This window comes from Panthera uncia, assembly GCF_023721935.1.
Source record: "Panthera uncia isolate 11264 chromosome C1 unlocalized genomic scaffold, Puncia_PCG_1.0 HiC_scaffold_3, whole genome shotgun sequence".
Taxonomy (NCBI): Eukaryota; Metazoa; Chordata; class Mammalia; order Carnivora; family Felidae; genus Panthera; species Panthera uncia.
The window spans coordinates 28693657-28716981 of NW_026057584.1; positions in this window are offsets into that span (position 1 = coordinate 28693657).

Here is a 23325-nt window from a genome sequence, read left to right on the forward strand (position 1 = left end):
TAAAGAGGCTGTGACTCAAGACGGGGGGTGGGGCTGCAGCAAACATGGCTCCACACCCCCTCCTGTGTCTAATTATAGCATCAAGGCAGTGGGACTGAACAAATCTGGGGTCCTTTCTTGGCTCTGTACTCACACGTATGGATGTCAGTCTATGATTTAGTCTCTTTGAGCCTCAGTTTCCTCATCTGGAAATCCTCCCTTCCCCCAGAACTGCTGATTCAAATCGGGTTGGGTTGGGGCCGAAGAATCTGTAATTTTGACAGGTGCCCAAGGTGACCCAGTGGTCGGGCCACTTTGGGTGATGAGTCCATTCACAACCGGACATTAGCCGGCAGCTGTGGGCTTGGGAAATAGGAGCCTTTTTTTTTTTTTTTTTTTTTTTTTTTGAGAAAGTCATTGACAGTGGGGGCTTACCCTAAGCTGGCTAGAACTTGGGGAAAGACTTCAGTTTCAGACAGAATATTCCATGGAAAAAATATTGAGAAGTTAAGAATCTGGGAAGGTGGATACAGTTGCCTGCTGGATCACTGTGAGGACTGGAAATTTGTGTCTTATGTCTCACAGTAGTTTCTAAACCGCTGATGGGGCAGGGCTACCCAGCAGCAGAAAGCAGGGGCTCAGTAAATGTTGGTTGAATAAGCGAATCAATAAAAAGTAAACATTTGCCAGGATCCACCGGTCGGCATTCTCTCAGTGTGAACCTCTCCGAAAACACTCAGAGAAGTTCTCCTCTGTCTCTCAACAAGCTCCTTCTATTGAACTGAGTGCAATCTATAGAGATATTATAGTTAAGGAGGGCCCCAATTTGGAGAAAATCTTTTATTTCCAAGCCAAGAACAAATCAAGTGCCTCCAATGTCCTGGTTTGAAAATGCAAAGCTCTAATTTGTCAGTGAAAAAGAAATCCTTTCGGTTTCTGAGCTTCACATTCTGGAACATATTTTCCCAACCAAGAGGAATTTCTAGTAACTAACAGGTGCAGAGAGCCTCCGTTGTAGGCAAACTTGGGTTCTATCATTTCAGGATCATGTTTGAAAATAGAAGGGAGTTTCAAGTAGTCTGATACAAATGCTGATTGTTACAAAGCTTTGTGGTTAAGAGAACATGAGATTTATCAAACTGCACACTTTAATATTGGGCAGTCTCTTGTTTGTCAATCATTTCTCAATAAAGCCATAAAAACAAAAAGACATGAAGTGTAGAAGGGCACATATGCACTATGAAGTCCTGTTTAGGCTAAGTCTTTGCTTCCCTTAAAATATATTTTGGTCAATTAATTCATATATTTTTGGTCCCGTCTCTGTTTAACACACAACATTGGTTTGGTTTAATAACCCAAGAGAGCCTTTAAATATTTCATAGCTGATGGTCCTGATGAAAACTTAACTCATACCAAAGTTATTTTTTATTTATGGGCTTCTGAGGGCGTCCATGGTGCTCCACGAAGCATGAGAAAGACAAGTTTATGCTCTGGGCCTTCTGTGAGTACTTAGCATTTAGAAAGCAGTGACAAGTATGAGCGTGAGTGGCTTTGTGAGTTATTTGGGGTGATAGCCTCCTGGGAGGAACGCCATGCTGTCCTGCTTGGAGCAAAATGATTACACAGGTATGGTCACCAGTCATTGCATTTGGAGTCATTTTTCTACAAGTGGTGATGAGCATTTAAGGGACAGAAGAATTGGGGAGGGGAGATGGGGAAAAGAAAGGCATTTGAAATGAGGGAAACAGCGTGACAAAGGCACAAAGGTGCTGTGTCTGGTGTATTTATGGACGCATTGGGGAACAGAATCAAATGAGGCTGGGTAACGTGGTGAGCCTGGATTATGAAGGCTCTGGAGAGGGAGGCCGCAGAATTTTAGCAAATGGAAATAGAAGGTTTTCTATTGAAGGTTTCTGAGTACACAAATGCTATAATAGTTTAAATGTTTTAATTGAAGATTCTTGTATATAGATAATGGTATAAGTACTCTTGTATACATTGACCCATAGCAACCCTGTGATGTAAACACTCTTTTCAGTGTCTCATTTTTTAAGTGAGGAAACTTGGGCACAGGAAAGTGGTTGACATAGGATTTGAACCCAGGCTACTTGGCTCTAGAGCAAATGCATTTAATCAGTAGTGTGTTTAGGACTCCTATAGTGATAAGTCGTATATAAGGAAGGTTAATCTGGTGGTGATATTCAGGGCTAATTGGAAGGAAAAGACTCCTGGTGGTGAGCAATCCAGTTAGGAGGCTATGGCAATAATCTGAGGCATACCAGAAGCCATTCACATCTTTGCTTCTGGCCGCCCCTCCATCACTTGACTTCATCCGTCCCTACTAGTCCTATGCCGATTCCAGGCACCGTTATTTTCTGCCTCCGCTTCGCTCTTCTGCAATCCATTCTCCACTCTGCAGCCAGAGGATCTTTGTAAAGAGCAAATCTGAACAGATTGCTCCTTTGATTAAACTTTCCTTGTAAAATCTCATTCCTTCAGGAGCTGGCTCTCATTTTCTTCTCCAGCCCCATTTCCAGGCACCTGCGTCCTTTCGCACCAGTAAATGTCAGCTGTTATTATTACCCCGCCGCAACCCACTTATCACACCATTGTATTTGCTGAATGAAGAAAGTCAGTGAGTGGGAAGAGAGATTAAGAGATGGATATGAGTAAGAGGCAGATGTCTGGCTTTAACACTTCCTCTCCACCTATGGGCCTGAAGCAGAGAAATCCAGAGGAAAAGGATCTACCTTTCTATTCCGAGGCCTTGGCAATCTGGCCTTCCAGATCTCGTCCTGCAAATGCTGTCCTTTTTAGCAGCGCCCTCTTGGGGGGGGGGGGGTCTGTTTCCAGCCCTGCATCCTGTGCATCTCCCTGGTCTCCTGGCTCCTGCCCGGAAGCTTGGGGCCTGGCCATGCTCACTGCATGCAGCTCCAGCTGTAGGAAGCTGGCCTCGGAGCCCCTGCCCCTCTGCTGCCCTGGGAAGGGAATTCACCTCATTTCAAGGGAAAAGGAGAGGATGATTCAAAGATGAGTAGATAGTTTCAAGATGGTTGACTCAGAGAATGATTAAGAGGAGAAAGCCGGAGGGGTACAGAAGGAGGACAGAGGCTGGGCTGGTGAAGGGCGGGGGGCCTCTGGTGGCCGGCCCCGGGGCTGGGCTTCAACCCCGTGCCTGACCTCAGGCACACCACCCAATCACCCACAGCCTCTCTCCCTCGCTGGGGCCAATGACAGTAGCTGCTTTACAGGAGTATCAAGGAGATCAAAGAAAAAGTGGCCCTCAGGCACTTAGCGTGACGGCCCGGGGCAGGAAGCACCCTCTAAAAGTCAGCTGGCATTACTTTAAGTGGGAAGTGAGAACAAAAGTGTGTACTTTATCCAAGCGACTTCTCAATTTTTGGGTCTCAGGAGGGCTCCTTGACACTCTTAAATATTATTGAGGACTTCAAAGAGCTTTTGTTATATGTATATCTTGTGATATTTGTTTACATTAGAAATTAATACCAAAATAGTTAAAATATTTATTAATTCATGTAAGAACGATAACAAACCCATTATGGTACCGTATTTTTAAAAAATGAGAAATCATCATCTTTTCCAAGGTAAAAGTCCTTAGAAAAGTGGCGTTGCTTTAGACTGTTGCCAACCTCCTTAATGTCTGGCTTCAGAGAGGACAGCTGGGTGATCACGCAGTCTGCTGCATCTGTGCCTGTCACGGTGCCTCTGGAGAATTCCATGTGCACTTGTGAGAGACTGGGAGTGAACGAGGCAAATAACGTCTTGGTGCTCTTAGGAAATAGTTGTGGCCCCAACGACTGGCTGAAGGGGTCTCAGGCGCCTTTCAGGGTTCCCGGAACACACTTTGAGAACCACTGACCTAAAAGAGAATTTTGAAAAAAATCCTTTTTCAATTTGTGAAAAAAGATCGTGCCCAAAATGAGATTGCACGTCATGTCTATCACGTGGGCAAAAAACGAAGGAGTCTGGCAATACCAGGTGTGTCTGAGGTTGTGAAACATCAGGAAGTCCCAGCCACTGCTGGGATGCTCCTTGCTCAACCGCTATTGGATGTTATCATCTGCTCTGTTCGTGCTGTACCACTCAGCTGTTCCACTTCTGAGAACTGAGGGACAGACTATGGTATCTTTATGTAATAGAATACTACACTTAAATACCACAGTGAAAGGAACGGGCACAGAACATGGAACACGGTTGGCCCTTTGGTGTGGTTTTGGACTTATGTGCAGATTTGTTTCAATAAATACGGTACAGTACTGTAACTGCATTTTCTCTTCCTTATGGTTTTCTTGGTAACATTTTTTTCTCTAGCTTACTTTATTGCAAGAATGCAGTATATAATGCATGTGACATACAAAATATGTGTTAATCTACTGTTTGTGTTAGGTAAGTCTTCCGGTCCATGGTAGGCTATTAGCAGTTACATTCTGGGGGAGTCAAATGTATCCACAGATTTTCAATGGTGCGGGGCATCCACACCCCCGTGGTTGTTCAAGGGTCAACTCTACTCTAATAATAGTAATGTGATGTATTTACATAATAGAATGCTACATTGAAGATAAATCCACTAGATTGGGGTGCCTGGGTAGCTCGGTTGGTTGTGTCTTACTCTTGATTTTGGCTCAGGTCAAGATCTCATGGTTTGTGAATTCAAGCCCTGTGTCAGGCTCTGTGCTGACAGTGTGGAGCCTGCCTGGGATCCTCTCTCTCTCTCTCTTTCTCTCTGCCCCTCCCCTGATCATGCTCCCCCCCACTCTTAAAAAAAATTTATGCACCCCAGTGTTTATAGCAGCACTATTGACAATAGCTAAAGTATGGAAAGAGCCCAAATGTCCATTGACAGATGAATGGAGAAAGAAGATGTGGCATATATATATATATATACACACACACACACATACATACAATGGAGTATTAAATGTGGCTAGGACTAGAGTGTATTATGCTAAGTGAAGTTAGTCAGTCAAAGACAAATATCCTATGACTTCACTCACATGTGGAATTTAAGATACAAAACAGAGGAACAGAAGGGAAAGGAAGAAAAAATAATATAAAAACATGGACGGGGACAAAACATAAGAGACTCTTCAATATAGAGAACAAACTGAGGGTTGCTGGAGGGGTTGTGGGTGGGGGTATAGGCTAAATGGGTAAGGGGAAGACACTTGTTGGCATGAGCACAGGGTGTTATATACATAGGGGACGAATCACTGGATTCCACTCCTGACATCGTTATTGGACTATACGCTAACTAACTTGGATGTAAATTAAAAAAACAATAATCAATAAAAAAATAAATTCACTAGGGCCATGTTAATATGAATAAATCTCAAAAACAATGTTGAGCAAAAACTAAGTAACAGAGATGCAAGTCCAGAGCGCCATTTGCATCCAGTCTGAAAATATGCAAACAAACCTATATGTTACTGATGGGTATGTACATATGTAGTGAAGCTATCGAATCATGCATAGAATGAGAAAGACCAAATTCAGGGAAATGGTCCCACCTGAAGAATAAGGATAGGCAACAAAATCAAGGAGGAGTTTTGGGAGGATTTAACTGTATCTGTAGTGTCTTATTTATCTATTTTTAAAATCTGAATTAAAAAAATAAATTTCTGTTTAAGCAATTATTTGCTGGGAAAGAGTATGGCGAGAAAACGAGCCATGGCAATAAAAATTAACCATCTGGCAAAAGCCTGTGGGCAATGACCAACAAATTCCTCACTCACGTTGATTGTGTGGACAGGGTCCAGTTAGGGGCAACTGAGTTCCAAAGGCTCATTTGTAGTTGGTTCTTCAACGTTTAGCATGGATTTCCCCATAGAAACAGTTGAGCAAGTTGCCTAAAGACCTAGACAAGGCTGGTCTGCCCAGCCCACAGAAACCCATGAACTTCGCAACCTGCCTGACCCACGGAAGGAGATGAGCAGGGCTGAGAAGGAGTTCCCTCAGAAAGTTTCCTCTGTCTTGGAGAGCTGGGAACTGATCCTCCCTGGGAGCCTTGGCCTGACCCTCCCTGGACCTCCCTTCCAGCCCAGTTTGGGGGTCAGGGATTCTCACACTTCTGAGCCAGTCAAGGTTGGTGAGGTAGGATCCCTATTTGGCAGGACAATCTGGAGTATGTGTTTCTGGGGGTGGATGGCCTTGGGGCCAGGAGATATGGGGAGGCCAACCTTCCAGCGCAAACCTTTGAGTTGAGACCACTCTTTATCCTCATCAGCTTTAGAGTCATCTCTCACTGACTTTCTGCCAAGACCTTTTTTATTTCCTCTTTCACTGCCACCCTGGTTGTTTCAGACCCAAGATTCTCTCTTCTCTCCTCTGTTCCATGGAGGAAAAAGCCTCCTCCTGGGGCCTGCTATACAGTCAATATTCTGCTGCTGGTGACTCCAGAATTTCCTTATAGGAGGGCTGTGGGGTGCTGGTTTGGTTGGAAGGAAGGGTTTGAAGTTGTATTTATGCACCATTTTATTTTTTTAATTTTTATTATTTTTTTTAAATGTTTATTTATTTTTGAGACAGAGAGAGACAGAGCATGAATGGGGGAGGGTCAGAGAGAGGGAGACACAGAATCTGAAGCAGGCTCCAGGCTCTGAGCTGTCAGCACAGAGCCCGACGCGGGGCTCGAACTCACAGACCGTGAGATCATGACCTGAGCCAAAGTCGGACGCTTACCCAACTGAGCCACCCAGGCGCCTCTATGTACCATTTTAGACAAGACGGAGGCAACACCGGTTGTCCCTAGTCAATAGGGTGGGGGCTAATGGAGAGACGAAGGCTGAGGCCAAGTTACTGCCCCAAGCCCCAGTCTTCTTAACCAACTCAATGAAAGTCGATTCTCTTCCCTCTTTTCAGTGTCTAAAGCGAGAACTCTGCTTTGGGGTTTGGGGGAAAAGGGAGAGACTAAAAATAAAAGATGACGGGAAAGTAAAGAATGCTCTAAGAGGAGCGCCTGGCTGGCTCAGTCAGTCAGGCTGAGTCACAACTCTTGATCTCAAGATTGTGCATTTGAGCCCCATGTTGGGAACCTACTTAAAAAAAAAGCCTACTTAAATTAAAAAAAAATTTCTCTAATAGAGTCTCATATGTGTTGGCCTTGATATTCATTGAAACGTATGTCTAGTTCATTGGAAGTACATTTCTATATTACAAGCTTTTATCAATAGCAATAGCATATAAAAAAAGATACTATCCATCATTCCAACCTAAGTGCTCTCATTTTTGGACATTCCCTTTCAGTCCTTATTACATGTTTGTATGGCTGTAGATTATAGGGGCACAGACTTTTTATCTTAGCATTCTTACTAATGAATACACGTTTCTCTATGCTCCTATGTACCTGTCACATTTACTTACTTACAGTAAAACCTTGGATTGTGAGTATCTTGTTCTGTGAGTGTTCCGCAAAAGGAGCGAACATTTCTCATAAATTTTAACTTGATAGACAAGCGATGATTTGCAATGCGAGCAGTACGTGATGTCAAATGTCACATGATCACAACTGGGCCATGGTTCTCTCTCCCTTTCTCTCTGCCTCTCTCTGTCTGTAGGATTGTGGGTGATCGTCTCCCATGCTCAGATGTTTGGTCTCAGGCCACAGTGTTTGGCTGAAATCAGTGATTTTTCAGAACGTTGGGAGGTGCCCACAACCAGCACTAGGGTATTTTTGGTCACTTCAAAGCACCTACATACAGTCCTTTGCTTGTCCATACAAGAGTAAGCTTAGGAATGCCTTGCTTCATTCTAGGTCAGGCTGCCTGCAGATAGAGACCCTTTCTTCTGCTCCTTATTGCCAGTTACATTCAATATAGTATATGACAAGTTTATTAATACTGTGCTACAAAAAAGATTCCATTCAGCCAACAGATAGCAATGATTCCGTTAGTGATAGTGGAAGTTGTCCTACACAATAACTCTCCTCTCTCTTGTCTCCCTCCCACCAGCCACGAAGGTTTTCAAAAGTAAGTTCAGATTAATTTATTTTTCTTTAAATTTTGTATTTTCTTCATTATTTGGTATTATATTAGAGCATTATAACCATTTTTATATGAATATTTTTGGGGTGTGGGATGAATCATCGGAGTTTCCATTATTTCTTATGGGGAAATTTGCTTTGATATACAAGGGCTTTGGATTACAAGCATGTTTCTGGAACGAATTATTCTTGCAAACCGAGGTCTTACTATGTTTTTCTTTTGGAAGCTGTTCCATTCCCCCCCACCCCCACCAGCTTTATTAAGATATAACTGACACATAACATTGTGTAAGTTTTAGGGGTCAACATGATGATTTGGCGTACATATATATATTGGGAAATGATCACTGCAATATGTTTGGTTAACATCAATATTTTTTTCTTGTGATGAGGACTTTTAAGATCTACTCTCTTAGAAACTTTCAAATATACAATACAGTAGTCCCCGTGCTGTACATTACGTCCCCAGGCTGTACATATCTTATAAGTGGATGTTTGTACCTTTGACTACCTTCATCCATTCGCCCCACCCCTCACTCTACGACTCTGGTAACCACCAATCTGTTGTTCTCTCTAAGTTGTTTCTTTTTTGTTATTGTTGTTAAGATTCCACAGACACACACTTTTTTTTTCTCAATGCCTAGTAATACTTCGTTGAGTAGATATTAACGGATTGAAGAAAAGGTACCTGAGTTCTAACTCAGGGAGAACATTAAGACCTCATAGAGTTAACTAAAGGAGTAAAGGAGGCAATAGATGTAACATATTCACAATAGCATCTTAAAAGAATAAAGGCTAACTGCATGTTGGCTGTTTTTATCTATAACCATATCTTCACCTTTGTTCTTTTAAAAAGCCCCACCCATTTAAGGGAAGTCAGCCTTTCCAGGGACACCCTACTACGTCTCCCCCCCACCCCCCACATTTAGAGACCCAGGTTCACACGGGTGATAATTCTGGATCTCAGCCTAGCAAAAGGACCTAAGTAGCTTCATTTCCATTTCAAGAAAACACCTCAATTCACTTCACCTTCCCTCTTCACCACGTAAGAGTTACTTTGGTGAGGGGAAACCTGGGTGGAGACCAGAGCAGGGGCTCTGGGAGGAGGCAGTTGGAAAAATCTTGGGGCTATGCGTTCATGCTACGACAAATATTTTTTAAACAACTGGTTTTTTGAGCCAGTCACTGAGCAAGGCTGCTAGGCCCTGGAAATATAGATGAAAGATGTTTTTTGCTCTCAAGCTGATCCCTGTGTAGAAAGGTGTGAAATGCGGAAAGAGTGCAGGAGAAGAATGCACAGCTTAAGAGGTCAGGGGGCTGCCTAGCCCACACCGGCTGATGCTCCAGCTGAGCTGGGTACGGTTCCTCGAGGAATTGGTCCATTTAGGCAATTACACTACATTTGAGAATGCAGGAACCAGACCATGAAGGACTTGTGCGCTGTGTGTGGTAGAAGGCTGCTCTTCCCTCCCCCAGCAGGCCATGGAAGAAACTATAAGGGACAGAAGGAGTGAAGGATGAAGGTTTACCCCTTTGTCCTTCCCCACATTTTCCTTGTTTCTCCTCGACTGCCCCCACAGAATTGTCCTGCAATAGCACACGGGTTATAGTCAGGGAGGAGAAGGGAGAGGAGAGCCAGGAGGAAGAAGTGCCTAAGAACACAGGTAGAGGAAAGGGGAGTTTTGGAGAAAACTGGGTGGCGTAGTCATCTGTACTTAGGGGCTGTACAAAGAGTAGCCAGAGACTGCCGGAGAGAATAAATTTCCCATACCACAGAGCAATTCGTCCACCCCACACTTCGTCTCCTAGTTATTTATGAGTTTATGGAACTTGAATAAAGACCAGGCAAGTTTTTCTGAGTTTGCTTCTTCATTTACTACGTCTATGTTGGACTATTTTTTCCTATGACCAAGTTCAAAGTTAGGTTGACGGACTAATTGAAAGCTGGGGAGGACTCACGTTGGCGGTAAATAAAGCAGTCATTCTGATAAATTCCTAATCTCAAGCCAAGTTTTCTCTCAACAATGAGGCACTTAAGTACAGTGAGATGGTGTTTTTACCTGAGATATAGAGTTTACCTGGGGATATATTGACATTAACTTCGTAAAGTTTTTTTTAACGTTACCTTTATGTTTCTAATTTTTTAACTTCTGTGAAGTTGAAAATATATATAATATTTTAACAAGTACTGAGCTTGACTTAAATATTTTTTCCTTTGCTATTTGAGGTTATTAGGGCTGGGCGGTGAGCAGAAGACTATTTGAACATCGGAAAGAGCATGCTGATTCCTTTAGCAATACTTTTGAACAGTCTTTTAATGGCCTCCTTAGAAGTTCTATGAAGACTTGAGTGGAACAGCTACCATTCAGGAGTGATAAAGATATCAACGCTAAGAATACACTACGTAATGTTGCAAACCCACTATGGTCTAGAAGATCCTGTATGTCATGCTAGGAGTTTATTTTGGAGCAAAAAATGGAAATTAAAATCAACTGGAGAAGCCAAGTAGGAAATCATTCAAAACCTCATATTGAAGAGACCTTAGGAGGAAAATAGCATGAGCAGTGATTTCATCAAAATGAGGTGTAAAAAATAAACAGATGGGGGGACATGGCAGGAAAAAAAAATTATAACAAATCTGTTTTTCTTTCCAGATACTTTCCCCAAATAGCTAAACCTGTAAAAGTTACATAATGCACAATTAGTAATGCTGTGTTGTACCCCTTTCGGTTTTTCTTTCCCTTTTTCTCATATGTCTACCTGTGATCATGTAGGCGGAATCAGAAGACACGTACTCCTCAAAACCAGGAAAAGGAGAGAAAGTTCAGACCCAGTAAGCCATCCCCGTCAGTTAGGATTTAGTTCACCTGCACGGAAGAGAGACTTGGTTTCTTCAGCTTACACAAAGGACATTGGCGTTGTCCTCACAGGACAAAGAATCTGGGTGGGCCGTCCAAAGCAGGTGCTGGTGCCTGAGGAAGTCACTGAGGACCTGGGCTCCTTCCAGTCACCGTGGTTTCACCAACAGGCATTGTGTTTATGCTCTAGCAAGTTAAACAAGGAGCAAGTGCAGAGTGAAAGGCAGAGGCCGGAGCCCCTGCCCCAGACGGTCCCCTGGAAGCCCCGCCCTGTGATTCTTGCTTTCATTAGCAATCAGCCAGCACTGCTTTCCAAGGTCACCTCTATCCATAAGGGAATCTGGGAGAGGGGAGGGGTACTTGGCCACCCCCAACAAAATTGAGTTCTTTTGATAATGAAGAAGGGGGTATGCTTCTATTCCTGATTTTTAAAGTATTTACTTTACCCCATTTGCCATTAAATGGAAGTTAAGGTTAATCTATTTCTCTTATGACCTTTCATCTTCTGATGCCTCTGATAGTAGACATTCAACAAATAAATGTGGGTTGATTGATAGATTGATTGACTCATTATACTAGTAATTGCCAGGCATACTTCATGTCAGTATACTAGGATATTTACAAACAAAATATATGTTCCTGCACTCAAGGGGCTTATCGGTGCAATTTCAGGCATTCATGTACATAAAGTAATTAGAGAACAATCTCGCTGGTACAAAGGGTATATTATCTTCATTTGTGTGTGTGTGTGTGTGTGTGTGTGTGTGTGTGTTTATTTACTTATAATGTTAATGTATCTGTTGAATAGGACTTGGTTCCAGGGGTGTTTTCGTTAAGTTGTTTGCTTAAATATGATCAGTCCTGCTGGAAAACATAATAGCAGCCTTAGACACTTGGATTCTCACTGCATCATCACTTGTGGGATGGTCACACAGCCTTTCTACTTCTCAGTCTCTGTATAAAATATAGAATGCGGTAATAGCTATCCGGTATAGGTATTGGGTAAGTGAGTGCCGACGTAAGACAGTGAAGGACGTGCACGGGCTCATAAATCAGACTATCCAGAATCTTTTTCCAGGTCTGTCATTTACTAGCTTGTAACCAGGGATATATGCTTCAGTTTCCTTATCCATAAAGTGGGTGATGGTGGTCCAAACTACAGAGAGCTGATGTGGCGATTAAGTGAGTTAATATATGCTTAGTATTTAGAAAGAACTTGGCATGTAGTAAACAATAAAAGTTAGCTATTATTATATAATTTTTCTTTTTTTTTAAGTTTAGTTATTTATTTAGAGAGAGAACGGGCATGCGAGCAAGGGAGGGGCAGAGAGAGAATGCCAAGCAGGGTCTGCACTGTCAGCATGGAGCCTGACGTGGGGCTCTAACTCACAAACCATGAGATCATGACCTGAGCCGAAATCGAGAGTCAGATCCCCAGCTGACTGAGCCACCCAGTCGCCTGTATTATATAATATTTCCAATTATTTATCTAAAAGTAAAATAGACTCCATCTGGAAGTATGGGCTTGCTTTTCTCCCATGCACGTTTTCATGGGTGCTTTCTGGTTATTTCCTCTCCTTCCTCTTCCTCCTCCCCCTCCTCCCCCTCCTCCTCCGTGCATGTTCAGCCTGTGTCTGCTTTGACATCTTTGACTGGGCCCGAGGGGGACATCGGGAGCAGCTAAGATGGTTTTGAAGGCTGGAGAAGCAGCTCTGCAAGCTGAGTGCCCTGAGCCAATGTGATGGGCTCTTGAGCTGGGTGCCAACCAAAGTAAGGCAATGGGACCTTCCGGGAAGGATGCTGACTTCAGCTGTCACTCATGTCCACTTTGGGATTCTCCCGAGGTCTCTTGACCCTACCCTGCCGTGGTTTGAAGTAGATTTTATTAGGCTTTCATTAACCCTCTCGTCTTTTTTTTCTCGTTATCTGGCGTCTAAGTGGCTACATGAGAGCCAGTGCTGCGTACTTGGCCGGCATTCTGCCCAGCCCTCCCTTGAACACGCATTTCTCTTGCACCAAATCCCGAAAGTGAGGTCAGGGGTTTAGAGGCCCAACTCAGCTTGTTCATCAACACAGCAACGAGGCTATTTTTGTGTTCTTCCCCTTCTTCAATTTCCTTTTGAACCGGAATTGTAAATAAGATGCTCTGTGACCCATGGGTCAAAAAGGGAATAATCGGGCAAATAAATTTTGATTGTAATGGCCATTACGAACGTAACGCATTAATAATGAATATCAAGGATTCAGCTCAAAGATGTTAAAGGCAAAGTCTCCGTGAGTCTTTTTTCTCTCTCTCACTTTTCCCGTTCTTATTCCATAACTCATCTGTAGGTGGTGATAGGGGTTTTAAAAGCAAGTATAAATTTTCATCCCCCCCCCCAAGTAACTGCTAGTTTTTATCCTGAATAATATCCTTGACTGATGAAACCCGTTTTGTCTTGTACTATTTGCAAACAAAAAAGAAACAATAATCTACACTAATAAACAAATATGAGAAGGCATTTAAAATCCCTTTAATTTGCCTAATTAGGGAACTTTCGGGAGAGTGATTTTCAAAGGAAAACAGTTATGGCATTTGTGTCTAAATATATCTTCCTGCTTCTGTTCTACTCCAACCTGAGTGTTTTAAAAATTCTCATGTAGAGCTGATGTTCCTTTGTTAAGGATACTGTTTTTTGGAATAAGTTTTTTTTTTTTTAATTCCTTTTTATTTATGCAACCCTGAGCTTCCACGTTTCTTGGTGAGAGTGTTTCTGAGTTTCAAGGGAGTGATGTCTTGTCACAGCATTATCTGATGTTGTGGGTGTGGGTTTTATTTTATTCCAGCAAAGCATTTAGCTCATTCTCTCTCTCATCTTCCTGAGCAAAGAGAAATGTAAACAGTGACAAATCGAGCTCTTCATGACTCTTTCCCGGATTTTTCTTCTGTGGTGTCACCGTCCACAGAGTTCAAATACATTGGGTATTAAGAAGAAATAATTTCGGGGCGCCTGGGTGGCTCAGTCGGTTAAGGGTCCGACTTCAGCTCAGGTCACGATCTCGCGGTCCGTGAGTTTAAGCCCCGCGTCGGGCTCTGGGCTGATGGCTCAGAGCCTGGAGCCTGCTTCCAATTCTGTGTCTCCCTCTCTCTCTGCCCCTCCCCCATTCATGCTCTGTCTCTCTCTGTCTCAAAAATAAATAAACATTAAAAAAATTAAAAAAAGAAGAAGAAATAATTTCATTCGATAGGGAGCAATTGATATTATGAAAAGGAGTAGCAAATATTTTATGAAATACCAACTTATCAGGTAATTTAAATTTGCTGGATATGCAAGGCCTCTCCTCTCTTAATTATTAGGCACAAAGTTGATAACCTTCATCTTGTAACTACAGAAAGACACTTCTATATGAACTTAGAGCATTTTTCATTGAAGCAAGGCTTCTCAACCCCTTCGCCGCGGGGGTCATCACATTCATTCTTCGCTGTGGGGGTTTGTCTTGTGACCTACAGGATATGTAGGAGCATCCCTGGTCTCTACCCACTAGATGCCAGTAGTGTCCCTCCCCCAGTGTGACATCAAAAACATGTCCAGATATGGCCAGATGTCCCCTGTTGGAGCGAGGGGGAGTGCCATATCTCCCTGAGTTGAGAAGGGCTGGTTTACAGTGATCTTCAATCTGGGAGTGTAGTGACAGTTTCTCTACAAAGGGCAAAATTATTAGAGCATGTTGAGAATCAGAAACCCCACATTGTTGATATGGAAGCCCAGGCACAGAAGTTTATGTGCTCTTGGGGATGAAAGGGGGAATTGGAGATTAAACTTCTGCAGTGCTTGGATCAGTCTGCCTGATCGCTTCTGATCAGACGAATACTAGGATGGGGAAGGGAGAAAACAGCTAGTTGTCCCTCTGGTTAGTCCAGCCTGCTTGCCAACTGGCACTATGTTAAAGATACTTCCCAGGAGTTTTCGATGTTTAGGGTTCTAACATTACATATACATGAACTATAAAAAAAGAAATTTACAAATGGTTTTAGTAGAAATCAATGACTGCTCACGTCCATTAAAATAAAAAATGTAAGAAGTTTTATGTCCTTGCTCCCAACCTTTGTCTTTTTTGTTATTGTTTGTTATATATATGTGTGTGTGTGTGTGTGTGTGTGTGTGTATATATTACACAGCTAACGCACGTTCATTATAAAAACAGTTAAAGGTAGATGTGAGCCAAAGGGGGGAAAAACCATCCCAAATCCCATGCTTAGAGAGAACTAGTATTAACCTCTTGGTGTATATTCTCCAGAGATATGATTGTATAGCTTCCTTTTTCATAAAGCCCACTCTGAATAACACTTTAATATTTACTTGATATCTACTGCTGCATCATGGTAATGCTATCTTGGTCTTTATAGGGTACGTTTCTTCTGTAGACTCAGATGTCTTCTGATTTATGGTTATTGTTGCAAAATCCCAGCGAGGTAGAAGGAACAAGTATTGTTATCTCTTATTTATGAAGTATTAAAAGGTAAAGAGGGTTTAAGTGGATTACTTAATGCCACAGAGTTATCAGGGGAAGAAGTTTGAATAAGATTCCAGGTTTTCTGTTTCCTAATTCAATGTGCTTTCCATTAGTCTGTTTTAATTATTTTAAGTATAGATTTATATAAAAACTGTCTTTACCAAAACTTCAGGTGCTTTAGGGATAATTTTTAACCCAGACAATGCCCGAACCCCTTACGGGAAGTTGTAATGATAAAGGGAGCCGGTGGAGGAAAAGCGTACATGAGATGAAAAGAGATATATCAGAATTAGTGCTCATAAACTTGGCCCTCCCCTCCCTCAGACCGGATTGCCATTTAAATGTGCTGAGCCTTGTGGCTGCTAGAGAGTAAGTGTGTGCATCACAATTCTCTGAACTAGAGCAAAACGGTACATATAACCACAAGGTCTGTAAGGCACAGACACACATTATAAATCAGTAAAATGGGCTGGGTATGCGTTAGGGAGAGGTGGTGACTGTGACAAATGGCGGTGTGCATGTTCCCTCCAAAGCGGACAGCCACTCCTCAGCTCTAGTGGGAAAATGCACCCAGTGCTGTGAGGCCTCCTGATTTTACGGAAAAATCAAAACTAGGATTTTAATGGAAAACATCTTGATTAAAAACAAACACTGCCATCCACACCAGTAGATTAGCAAGTCAAGGGTGCCTTGCAGGCCTAGGTGTATCCTTGGCATGCTCAAATATTTTTAAAGTTCCATCAGGAACAACAATGGATCTGGTGGGTGAAAATCTTCCTTTCAACTTGGAAATGTTCCTCAAGAGGGAACCTGAGGGTGGCTCGATTTCTTCTTCTTTACAAAATGCTCCCCGATTTTGTCTCCATTCAAGACATCTCCTCTCCTAGGGCTGCTGTCTACCCACTGTCTGCATCACGGCTCCCGCAGAGGTGTGCCCTGTCATGGGACAGGGGCTGATGGCACAGGCTTGGAGGCAGCAGGCTTCTGGTTAGTAGTTCTGAGACCTGTCACTCAGTCTAAGAAAATTGCCTTGCAGTGTCTACCCTTGGTTTGGTAAATCTTATCTGACAGTCTCCTCCTGGTCTGCAATTTCTCTGTAATTTCAGGTGATCTGTCCCTGCAGGAAACTAGAAGGTGATTTTCCATTCACAACCATGAACAGTTGTTTTTGCCTAAAAATATATTCATGAACTGATTTGTTTCCTTCAAATATAACAAAACCTTCTCCCCGGAATAGAAGGGGACAGTCATTTCCGTCAGATTGTGTTCAGATTAGAGACATTAAAAAAAAAATTTCCTGCTCTGGAGTTCTTCTAAGTTTTCTGTTATGAGAAAAACATTTCTCCCTGAAGAACTGAATTCAGGAGCCCAGCAGCACCATGATTTATTCTCCATTCCCTCCAATGCCCTATAAAACACATGCAAAAACGGCATAAACCAGTTCCAGATATAGATATAAAAATGTGCAGAGGGTATTTTGTTATGTAAGTTAATGTATTATATGCACCTATATGACGGTAAATGGATGCAAAATTCTTCAAAGTATGGGAGAATAAAGAACACGAAAACGTCCAGGTTTTTTTTTTCACAGAATCATGTTATGAAGAAGTTGGCCATGAGAGGGCAGCATTGTCCACACAAATCACAGGATGGTTACTAAATTTGAACCTCACAGATACTGTTTTGAGTTTCAAACATCCACCATTTGGTTTCAAACACAAGCAATAATAATAGAAGCAACATCCTTTATGCTGGAAATGTCACAATTTTTTTCAATAAAACATCTTTATCTTATGGCCTGGGCAGCCATTAGGTCAAAGCTGTCCTGATCTAACAATGGCATTTATCTTTTTTCTCATGTTTCTTTTTTCTTTTCCAGCGGGTCTCTTTCACATTCTGTTCTGTTTCTGTGGTTTGATGACTTCTTTTTAAAAATCACCCTGCTCTTTTAAGATCCTGGCCACATTGTTTAACCCCAGGGAGCCTCAGCTTCTCTGTCTGTGAAACTCCCGGGCAGTCTGGGGTGGCGGATAAAACGCGGAGTCTGCTGTGGGCAGACGGTCTTGTGTCTTAGACCCACCTTTCCCCATCGCGATAGGTGTCTGCCTCGCACAGCTCTTGTGAGGATGTGCTTTCGAATGGATTTATAAATGCCTGGAACATAGAAAGTGCTCAATAAACATCAAAGGAACAGTGTGTTTTCTTTTAATTGAATGAGTTAACATTTAAAAATCTGGAAGGACTGCATACAATTTCTTACCAATCCAGTCTCGTCCACGCATGTTACTTGCCTGGCTTTCACAGACGCTCAGGTTTCTGTAGGTCCCTGGGTCCATTCATTATCTTCAGAAAATGCACCCTGGCCAGCGAGGACAGCTGAAGGGAGGAAAACTTTATTTTTGCCCCAGACTGCAGAAGATGATTGCACCCTGGCCCAACAATGCTGCAGATTCTTTAATCTGAGCAATCCAAAACCCTTAGTGCGGCAATTTATCTAATTTGTTTCTTTTGTCAGATTTCATTCTGAGGTTGAAGCTTTTGAAAGACCAGGAGAGGGCATTTCCTATGCGAAGTTTGGTTTCCCTCCTTCCTGGGTGGCAGGTTGCAAGGTCGGGATTGTCAAACGGGGAGAGGACATCCGGGGTCTGACCGTAGAGCCAAATGTCACTAGGGGCAGACTCAGCAGAGACATCCTTTCTTCTTTTTGCCCATTTGCTTTCTTCAGCCCTCCTACCCTTGTGTGTTCAGGTTTTCTTAGTGTTGGTTTTAACCTTGAAAAAAAACTGTGATTTTTTTTTAATTTTTTAAAAATTTTTTAACGTTTATTTATTTTTGAGACAGAGAGAGACAGAGCATGAATGGGGGAGGGTCAGAGAGAGAGGGAGACACAGAATCGGAAACAGGCTCCAGGCTCTGAGATGTCAGTGCAGAGCCCGACGCGGGGCTTGAACTCCTGGAGCGCGAGGTCATGACCTGAGCTGAAGTCGGCCGCTTAACCGACAGAGCCCCCCAGGTGCCCCAAAACTGTGTGATTTCTAAAATAAAGATATAAAGGTTATTTCCTCACGGCAGGAGGCTGGGGAGGAAGCTTTGCCCTCCCCAGGAGCCCGGGGTGGGGAAGGATTTAGTGATCCTCTCATCAAGACTGCTCTAGAACTGCTCTAAGTTACCGAAGGAAAACTGCTCATTTATCTAACCCTTTGCCGTGAAATGTTCAGAGACGAGTGTGCTCGTTGGCACCTGCTCTCAAGGTGGCGGCAGACACTCAGAATGGTGTTTCCGTTGAACTTCCTGCCTTTCTGCTCATTGAAAAACACAGCACATCGAGGGGCTGCTGCGAGAACACTTTCCAGCCTATAAATCGGGGCTGGAGGAGATGCTTAATTAAATCAGTTCGGAGGTTACAGGAAGGAAAAGCAAACCTCTCCTCCCAGAGTTGACCTGGTTCAAGGAATGTGGCAGTGAGAGAGAACTTGGAAATGTGTTAGTAGGACTAATGCAAATATACCAGAATCAGGCACTTCCTTGCCAGCCTAACAAAGCAAGAGCATAGGATGCAGCGACGGACGACTCGGGCTTTGACCTTCCAACTTCATTCTGTGTGCAAGAAACACGGGTCTGACGATGACTGGAGAGGCTGAATGGCTGTGTTTCAGTTTACAGCACAAAGGACAGGCTTTCTCTTTTTTTATGTTTTTTTAATTTTATTTTTGAGAGAGAGACAGAGTGTGAGTGGAGGAGGGGCAGAGAGAGAGGGAGACACAGAATCTGAAGCAGGCTCCAGGCCCCGAGCTGTCAGCAAGAGCCGGATGCCGGGCCTGCACCCACAGACTGTGAGATCATGACCTGAGCCGAAGTCGGACGCCCAACAGACTGAGCCACCCAAGAGCCCCAAAGGACCGGCTTTCTTAAACGAACTTAATTTCTACAGCATCCTGTTATTTGCTGGCCAGGAATTGGGAAACCTTGGGTCAGTCCTATATCAGAATTCTGTGTTGGAAGGGGCAGATCATTAACTAAAACCTACCAGTTCACGACTGGGGAAACCTGGTTAGAATTTAGGATTGTAGACTGTGGAGTGGGCAACAAAGGAAAACACGTCTGCACACAAGGGGAAAGGAACAGGCTGCATTCAGGCTGGAGTACTGACTATGTCACTGACTCGGCATGCCCGGTGCAGGAATATTCCACACAACCCCGCTGGTCCCTCCTTTCTCCTTGAGCTCTCTCTGAGGTTCACAGGCACAGGAGATCATGTGGCACCTGTCAATAACCTTCTCTCTGCATGTCACCTCTACTTGAAAGATAGGATCATGTGACTGAAAGAAAAAGAGCAGGACATAAATGTGGAGTCTCGGCATTTGGTTTTAGCCAGAAGATAAGAAAGCTAAAGCAGTAACTTGGGTTCAGATGCCTGGGTGGCTCAGTCAGTTAAGCATCTGACTTGGGCTCATGTCGCGATCTCACAACTCATGGATTCGAGCCCCGTGTCAGGCTCTGTGCTGACGGCTCAGAGCCTGGAGTCTGCTTTGGATTCTGTGTCTCCCTCTCTCTCTGACCCTCCCCTGCTTGCTCTCTCTCTCTCTCTCTCTCTCAAATAAATAAACATAAACATTAAAAAAAAAGTATGCTGGGTTTAGTCAAGTCAATCAGCACAGGATGCTAGAACCTTGGTCGTGGTTGTATGGCTCAATCTGGAGCACACGTGTTCCAGTGATAAATGTCATGTGGGGAAGGAAAAAAGTTTTCCTCTACTTCCTTAGGATCCCTGGTTGGTTCTGAAAATTAAAGTGACAAAGACAGATAAATGGGAGAAAAGCAAACATATTAATTTAACATCAATTTTATGTGACACAAGAGCCTTCATAAGGAAATGAAGGCCTTCAGAAATGGTTTAAATTGAGTGTTTCTATGGTAGGTTGGATGAAGAATGAAGAGTCATGGAAAGATACGATAAGGCAAAGGGTAGGAGCTCAATGGCGTAAACTGTGGGAAACTTGGCAAGGTCTGTTGGTTTGGGTTCTTTTCAGTGTCCCTCCATCTTGGGAGATGAGGACATTCCTTTCCTCCACTTATAGGGAGGGCACCTCTCCCGTGACGCTCTTATGTATGACCTCTTTCAGGGGGGACGAGGAAGTTAGAGAGTCCCTCCTACACCTGCTGTATCTTGAACTCCTATAGCTTAAATATATCGAACAGACCAAGGTGCGTATTTTAGGGTAGCACATCCAGAACGCCATCAGTCATGATGCGAAACAAAGGAGTCAGTCCTCGGAATCATTATCCACTCCCTCACATCTATAGCCATGTATTGATCACACTTGTTTTCCATTCATAATTTTCCACGACTCATTATTTCCCATGATACATCCATATCCATCCCGTTAGCCCCTTTGGATCTATTTGTTAGCTGGATCAATTCTTGTTAGGACTTTAGGTTAATAGTCAGAGCAGGACGGAAGGAGAGCATTGGGGCAGGAGTTTATTCACACCTCCTGTGGCTGACTAGGAGGGCTCGCCACCCCCCTCACCTTTCCTATGTCATTTCTCACTCTCTGGCACTGTCTTTGTTTCCCATGCCCCTCCTCCTGTTTTCCTGTTCCTTACAGGAGGCAAAGGGGATCTGAATGACACAGCCGGGGTGAGAGAGGGCAAATGTTTGCCTCATGCTAAGCAGCTACCCCTTCTCTCCATGTCCTCACTAATGAACAGCCAAGAAATGAACAGATGAAGGATGAGAAGTGGAGAAATAAGGACGGAAAAGTCCAAAGGTGTGTGGGAGGCCTGGAGAGCAGGGGAGCTGAAGGCAGGGATTTAAGATCTAGAGCAGGGATGACACTGGGTTTGCCTTGAGCAGCCGCCCCCTCTCTCTGGCCTCAGCTGTAAACTCAGGGGCCAGCCTCGATGGGCTCTAGGTCTGCCCAGGTACGACCAGGGAAGCCGTGGTTTGCAACGGGAAACTCCCGCAGCACACTTTTAAAATTAATTTATTAAAAAGAAAGCTGCCTGTGATCTGTATATTTCTACTCCATTATCAGTGCAGTTATATATGAGTGACTTATTTGAACCAATGTAAAAAAGGAAAAAAAAAAAAAGCACCAAAAGGCAGAAAAATGAAACAGGAGATGATACCACCAGACTCATTCTGGTAAGTGAGTAATTTGTTTATTCCTTCGGTACTTGGGGTTGCCACTAAATCTGGACTGGAGAAGCCAGTAAATATTTTTAATGTGACAAGAATATCAGAGCATTCTGTGCAAGGCACACTTTGTTACTCCAAGTTTTATTTCTTTTTTTATCATTAGCCATAACCTTTTGGGGCCTGATCTCAACCAAGAGCCACATGCAATCCTGATAAGGGTCAGAGGCCAGCTAAAGCCACCGCCACGTGCTGGGCCATCTGCCAGTAATTCACGTGACAGTGGTCAGGTCCCTCCAATATGTTGCAGATTTGTGACACAATTCAAGGATATTTGTTTTTATTGTGGTGTTACCATATATATCTTGGGCTGATCATGGGGAGGGGTTCAAAACCTCTTTAGACCCATACACCCTTTCCACCCAGCTGATACCATTTGCTTTGTGCATTTTGATCCACCTGCTAGCACGTGTATTCTCTTCTCTCCAATGCATTAAGTAAAGAACACACACACACACACACACACACACACACACACACATGCACCCATCTGCCCATCGTTGTGAAAACCTAATAAAAATAATAGCAAAGAAAGGCAGGGTTTATTTAATTTGGGTTAGACGTGAGCAACATTGATTTCCTTGTCTCAAGACAGCTCATATCTTGCAGAGGTTCTATAAAACTCCTAAAAGGCAAAGTAAAGCTGGAGAGGTTCCCTTAGCGACTCCTACCTGGCACACAGAGAGTTAAACTTAAGGGGAAAAAAAAATTGAAATGCAATCCTGGCTCATGTTACCCATTAGCTGGGTATATTGACCAAACTTATAGTCAGATAATGCAAACAATAACAAAGTTATTGATTGAAGAGATGTCAGGCAAATAGGTACTTATTATGATGCTGCTGATAAGCTCGGGGTCTCCCTCACGTGACAGTGACAGAGGCCTATTGATTCTGCAGTTGGTCATCCGTGGCTTCCAGCTGACACGGAATCTGCAGGCTGCTTCCACACGCAGGAGCTAGACTTCCCTAGCGTGGGGGGGGGGGGGGTGGGCGGGGGGCGAGATCACCTAAGAGAATGCCACCAAACTCTGGCTGTGGGGAAAGGAAGGGGTGACTCTACACCAAAAAGGAGCCCATGAGCAAAACCTTGCAGTGCCAGCGGGTCACAGAACACGGTGGGGCCGTGTCCTCCGTGGGCCACCTCCCTCCCCCGCGACCGGAGAGCACACACAAGGGCAGGTCCTTAAGCAGCTGTCACTAGCGCTGAGCTCTGAGCTGACCAGTAGGGGTGCGGAAGACAGATGAGACCCATAGACCCTCCCCACTGAAAACCAAATGTATCACCTCTCCAGCACATCTGCTCCCCAACCTGGGCCTTCCAGTTGGCAGGGAAATCTGGCCAGACGTTCTATTATTGCTTCTCCCAGCATGTGATCAGCCTGAGGCATTCATGGTTGATTGTCTAAATTTTAGATGTGAACCAGCAAAACACCGTCTCTCTTAGCGCTTTCAGTATTAGCCGATTATATGGCTGTGGAAGAGATGGAATAATACTCATTAGTTTTTTGGATGGCCTCGCAAGAAAAGGATGCTTGGTGCCTGCCAAACAGAACTGGTGATTGTTTTGACACTTGAGGGTGTGAGGGAGAGAGGGAAGCTGGTGTGGGAGTGTAGTGTAGAGGATGAGATGAGGAGGGGGTTATTTATTTCTTACTTTCCCATAGATGAGTCCGTAGATGATTTGCTGGTCTCGTATGTAACGGAACAAAACACTTTGTGTTCATCATAACTGGTTTTTCTTCATGCAGAATGACACCAAGGTATGGGATATTTACGCAAAGGTTAAGCTCTAGGA